Source organism: Sinocyclocheilus rhinocerous, unplaced genomic scaffold (assembly GCF_001515625.1).
Source record: "Sinocyclocheilus rhinocerous isolate Xijiao unplaced genomic scaffold, SAMN03320098_v1.1 scaffold3432, whole genome shotgun sequence".
Lineage (NCBI taxonomy): Eukaryota > Metazoa > Chordata > Actinopteri > Cypriniformes > Cyprinidae > Sinocyclocheilus > Sinocyclocheilus rhinocerous.
This window is the reverse complement of record NW_015645535.1, coordinates 26,227-32,780: the sequence shown is the minus strand read 5'-3', so window position 1 is coordinate 32,780 and position 6,554 is coordinate 26,227. Positions and strand designations below refer to the sequence as shown.

The window sequence follows — 6,554 nt, the reverse complement described above, 5'->3', positions numbered from 1 at the left end:
ACCATGCAGTGGAAAAGCGCCATTAGTGGAGCACATTCTCACCTGAATGCCGAGCTCTGGAGCTTTGTAGATGAGTTCGTAGGCTTTCACGGGCTCTTTGGAGTAAGCAGGTTCCCAGGTCAACTCGACGCTGGTATCGGTCACTTTACCCACCTGGAACTTCCCTGGCTGCCCAGGAACTGAAACACAGATCAGGAACGCATTATAAACCTGCTTTAAAATAGAGCACATCATTCATTAATGGAGCGACACAAAGGGCCAGTTTTACTAAACAGGGCAAATTAGTGCGAGAGCGCAATTCCAAAACCGCGACAATGGGCGTGGAAATTTCTGCGGGTGATTTACTGTCAATGTGCAAATTAAAGAACACAGACGCAACATCTCATTTACATATCGACCAACGCAATATACCAAGCGCAGCGCAAATTAGCGTAGTCGCAAATAAGCAGAGCCGATGCTCATCAGGTGCGGGTGATCTACTTACAACACAGGCACAAAATAGTTTAAGACATAATGCCGCAAACGTTAGTAAATCGCATTTTAATACTCTACTCCCATAAATTTTGAGTCTGAAAGGGAAACTCCTACAAATGCATATTCAATAAGGTCAGGCTCAAAAATAACTGTCCACGCCTTTTCAGTGCTAATTCTTCACTGCACATCTTTAGTAAATCCTGACAGTACTAGTTTAACGCCAATAGGCGGTTTGCGCTGGCACAAGCTGTAAGTAAATCTGGCCCTAAAGAAACATATGGTGCTTGATTTCAAGCATTCTGTGAAGCTCCACTGAGAGTTGCATATGGATGTGTACGATCACAGGAACGTGTTAAGGTGTGGTCACATTTACTGTTTCTCTGGGGTGAAATCCATTCATTCCAATAAGAATCTGTGCGATCACTTGATTCAGCTCAGTGGTCATGTGAATTCAGCCAGCCAATGAACAGAAATCTGCTTGGTTTGAAACTTACTTCTTTGTGAGCAATGAAGTGAACAGTTGACAATGGATCTGACTTCTCTTTTTCAGCTAACGTGACAGCACATTTGATCTGCAGGAGTGGATTTCCTCAATCGACTGTTTCTCTACAACTCACCTCCAGGTCTGACTTTGACGTGGACGGGGTCAGAGAAGGGCCCATCTCCCACGGACGTGAACGCCAGCACACGGATGGTGTACGTCTCGGACGGCACGAGGCTGTGGATGGCCGTTATCATGCTGTCCTGAACGTTGTGGATCTGCCAGTTGCTCATCGGCTGCGAAGGGTCCATGGTGTAATAAACTCGGTAGCCCTTGATCAAGCCGTTGGGCTCCTCCGGCTCGTCCCAGCGCACCATCACCGCGTTCTGTGATAAGATGCGCGCCTGGATGTTCCGCGGCGGGCTGGCGGGCGCTTGCTCTCCGGTCCGAGCTTCCACTTTGTTGCTGGGTGGCCCCTGGCCGATGGTGTTGACGGCGGACACGCGGATCTCGTACTCGGTGTTGGGGTACAGGCCGCCGATGCTGTAGCGGGTGGTGGTGATGGAGTCCACCGTCTCGTACTTGCTGTCTGGGGATTTGGCACGGTACTGGATGATGTAATGGGAAACAGGGTCGGGGTTACCGGAGTCCCAGGTGATGGTGATGCTGGTGGGGGTCGTCTCCGTGACGACGGGGGTGCCAGGAGCTCTGGGTAAAGCTGCAAAGAGAGCGGAAAACTGCACTGCTCAAAGGTTGATCATTCCTCAGGAGATTCTCAGTTAAGTTTGAGAGATTGTTGAGATCTCTTCTGAACTCTACAGGAGGATACACCAGAAATTAAGGGTCTGAAAAGCAGGATATTTCAAGGTTTTCTCGGTTAAACAAACAAGATATCTAGAGATCAATATGGGCCGCTTACAGAATGCCTGGAAACTCATGCTTTTGCTTCAGTTTACTTTTGGGGAACATTTGCAAATTTGTAAATCAATAACGAAGCCCACTTTGTGTCCACACACCGTTTTCTTACCTTATTAGACTGGATAAAATTAGACATTATTTTCATCAACCCAACATCATTCTCTAAAATACATTTACATTCTGCAGCTGGATTTGGCTGATTAACGTTTTCCACCTGCGGCACAGAATATTTGACTTCCACATCACCTTCTGGATAATATGCTGCAGAGAATTTACTTTGTACCATATTTTTTGTCTTTGTTTGCACATTTCAGTACTTTTCGTTTCTACTTCCTTTTACATTATTACTTCCATTTTGTCCAATTTTCATTTTTTCTAGTGGTGGACCGATATTGTTTTTTTGACAGCCGATGCGGATGAAGAGCAGGGTGGCCGATATAAAGCCGATGTGTGACCCTGGAGCACAAAACCAGCCATAAGGGTCAATTTTGTGAAATTTAGATTTACACATCATCTGAAAGCTGAATAAATAATCTTTCCATTGATGTATGGTTTGTTTGCACATTTTAGTCTTTTACTTTCATGCATTAAACTGATTATTTATATTTTCCATTATTACTCCCATTTTTGGGGGGTTGCTTGCTTTTTCTCCTGTTCATTATGCAGAAAAAATTTCATAATTATTCATTAAAAATGACCTTTCCTTACACTTAACAATAACTTGCGCCACGGACTCAATGATTCCCAGGCTGCTCATGGCGACGCAGGTGTAGTTCGCCGACTCGCGCACGCCGTTCAGCTCCAGAACGTTTCGTCCCACGGGCATCTCTTCCTCCGGCGTCAGGTCCTCAGAATTCAGCATCCACTTCACGTAGGGCATTGGAGAGCCGACCGCGACGCAGGTGATGTTCACGCTGCCGCCTGGCATGATCTCGTGGCTCACGGGAGGGATGGTGAAGCGAGGGGGAACGCGCCGAACTGGAGCACAAACACAAGGAAACAGAGGAGGACCAGGTAACAATGACAGAAAATGAACGTTCTGGTGAAAGACTCATATTCAAGCTGGAAATGCATCATTACAGCTAAAAGGACAAGTTGCTAAATATAAGCGCTGGCTAGCAGATGGAACGGAATAATGCTGTGTAAGGAGCTGGAGAATCTGAATTCGAGCTAAAGGTCAAAGCCGTGTTTTCTTACACACTGACTAACGCACCCATTTCTACAGGCGCATCTCTCCATTGTCCTCGTTACGTTCACAGAAATTTCTGCGAGGATGAAAAACACAGGCAGAGACAGAGACAGAGAGAGAGACAGAGAGACAGAGACAGAGAGAGAGAGAGAGAGAGAGAGATGAGCTGGACAGAAACAAAGAACCAGGGCAACAGGAGACACTCAGAAACCGGAGACGCTGAAGTTTCAATCGATCGCTGATGTAAACGAGATGTGTGCGGGTCGATGGTTGCCACTGTGACACTGTGTGGTTACTAGGGCACTGAGTGGTTGCTAGGGCACTGAGTGGTTGCTAGGGTGGTTCCATGCAGAATCTGAGGTGTTGAACGTGTTGCTAGGTTCTTCTGCGTGGTTGCTAAGGTGTTAAAGCATTGTTCATCTCTGGAGCACTGACTGTCATAAAGATATTATTTTGAGAAATGTCTCAGTGTTTTGTTTTTTGTGCTCCACAGATGAAAGAATGTCATACATGTTTGAGACAGAAAGATCGTTTCTGGGTGAACTATCTCTTTAACAAAGAGCACGAGTGAATCTCATTATTCACCATCAGCTGTGCATTGCACGAGACTGTGTGGTCATAAAACAAGCAAAATGTGAGTTACATTTAATATAACAATGAAATAACAATCAAAGAAGCCCAGCAGTTCAATCAGGAGCTCATTTGCTGTAGCTGTAATGTTGACTAATTCAATGAGTCGTTTCATTCACATCAACAGAAGCGCAGAGAAACATAAGCCACGTTAAGATGCGTCTGAAGCCCAGGTTCTTGTTTCTTCTGCTTTAGAGATGTCTGAGCAAAGCTTTCTCGGATGCCGAGGCTTACGGGGATTCAGCACACAGGATCAAGTTCTGAAATCTACGACTTCAGCAAAGAGGAAAAAATCCACCTGAATAAAGTTACAACTGCATCAGCTAGCGATTTAGAGCTAAACGCATTTGATCAAACCAATCTCTGACAGAGACGAAACAATCAGATTCCAGTAGCACATGAAATGTTTCTTTACAATAAAATGTGCAACTGTAAAAGTGAATTGAATTGCAGGTGAGCATTGACCAAAGGACACCCAGAATTGGACACACTCATATTTCAGATGAAACAAAGGATAAATCTTCACAGTCATTAGATGCAGTTAATCAGAGGCTGTTAATGCGGGTTAGTGCATGCACTCATGCCACACCAGTAACATGCAAACTTTCAAAGAAAACACTCAGGTGCATCATGCACAAAAAGAGCCCAACATGTGCATTCAATGGTAATATTATGACTTATCATGGGTTACTGATGGTTGTGACTAAACCAGTCTGTTCTGCCTAACAGGGTGAATATCTGAATATCTGAATTTAAATGACCTACTACGAGCGTCTATTGTGCAAAAATCACTTTGCGGCTCTTAAAAGCTTCGGCTTCCAGCGAGACGGGAACAATAACCTTGGGTGGTAACAGCACATTTGATCTATGCAACAATGGGGACTGCTGAATTGGATTGGCCATTGTTAGTCGAGCCCATTACAATGAATTATCTAAACGCAATCATTCCTCTCGCTGAAAGAAGAAGCAGAGCCACAGCGTATTGACTTACAGTGCTAGCGCACAAACACGGCGCCACATGAAACCATCACTCCGTCATCGCTTGTGCACTGCAAAAAATGCTTTTCTTACGTAGATCTTTTGTCTAGTTTCCAGCCAAGATATCTACAAATAGACAAGTAAAAATTATTGTCTTGTTTTCTACAAATATCTGAACATTCTTGAATCAAGATGCATTTACTTGACAGATAAAATGACTTAAGATTTTAAGTCTTGTTTTTTAAAAAATTATCAAAATTTGGGGTAATAAAAATAATCTTAATTCAAAGGCTAATCAAGATTATTTTTCTTGCTCCAAAGGCAGATATTTTTGCTGGTATTAAGACAAAACAAACTTTTGATATATATATTTTTTTAAACAAGACTTTTAAAATCTTAAGTCATTTCACCTGTCAAGTAAATGCATCTTGATTCAAGAATGTTCAGATGTTTATACTAGAAAACAAGACAAACATACTGAGTAAGAAAAGCATTTTTTTGCAGTGTGTCGATGAAACACGGGGGACTCTACAGAGACGCGCTTCTGTTCTCACGACTGCGGTCCCTGAATCAGATCACTGCATCTCTGACACGTTCTTCAGAAGCGCAGAAGAGGTTTGGCTCGCTCTTTCTTCTCCTCCTCCAGAGGAGGCTGTCATGCGCCGCATGTCACTCACGATCTGTCCCACAGTCGACTCGCCTTTCAACAGTTTTCCAGGAGCGGAAACGGCTCGAGCGCTTCATCACGCTGACAGAATGAAAATAGGCCACTCTCTGATGACAAACAGACTTTTCCTTAAAAAAAACCCTGAAACATTCCATTAAAACAGACGACACTTCATGCAGCTCATGCGCAAGCAGCGAGAGAAAGTGACAAAGACAGACGAAACAAAGACACAGCGAACAACTGCGAAGCTTCTCTACGAGACTCTGACATCACGCTGAGTTTATGGAGCTGATAAAGCCTGCGGGATTGATGACGAGAGCACAGGTGATCGGGGATTATAACTCTGATCATCTGATCCTATCATGCTGTGAACAGCTGCCTTCAGAACAACTCGTTTGAAGTTTGGGGAATAATCATTATATTTAGAGAGCTTTGTTTTGCCTGACCGCTGCTGTAGCGCCTAACCCTTAACATAACATAATTAATATACATGAACCAGGCTCAGATTATTTCTATGCCTATAACAATAACTGGTCATTATAACCATTACTTATAAACAGTGTTGAAGGTAACGCATTACAAGTTACGTTATCAGATAACTTTTTTCAAATAACTAGTAAAGTAATGCATTACTTTTAAATTTACTTTTTCAAATAAGTAAAGCAAGTTACTTTGTTTCCATGTATTGACTGACGGCTCTCGTGTCTGGTGTTGAGAGAAATCAGGAGCGAGACTCTTTCTTCAGACTGACGATTATTCATTTCACTTTTGCTGTGAAAGGGACTTTACAGTTGCCACAAATATGATTTGTTTCGTTGTTATTAAAAAACAAGTAAGTAAGCCCAGCCCAGGTGACAAAACGTAACACAAAAGTAACATAATCCATTACTTTCCGTAAAATGTAACTACGCAATGCAATTAGTTATTTTTATGGAGTAATGGAATATTGTAACACATTACTTTTAAAAGTAACTTTCCCCAACACTGCTTACAACAGATATCAGTCATAACTGAGCTGCTGAACTGGTGAACACTAAATGAGCAAGAATGAGATATTATAAAGAATAACTGACAAATGCGTTAATGCACGAAGGTACAATACTTGCTAATTATAACACTGTATGAATAGTGACACCAAAAATTTTCACTTCAGTCACGTTTATGAATGTCTGAATGTGTGTGTGTGTGTGTGTGAGTGTGTGTGTGTGTGAGTGTGT

The 6,554-nt window shown here is 42.9% G+C and overlaps 1 pseudogene; it reads right to left on the bottom strand.

Annotated features, from left to right (window-relative positions):
- The window catches only part of LOC107706124 (receptor-type tyrosine-protein phosphatase S-like), a 64,539-nt pseudogene that overhangs the window by 35,824 nt on the left and 22,161 nt on the right, over positions 1–6,554 (bottom strand).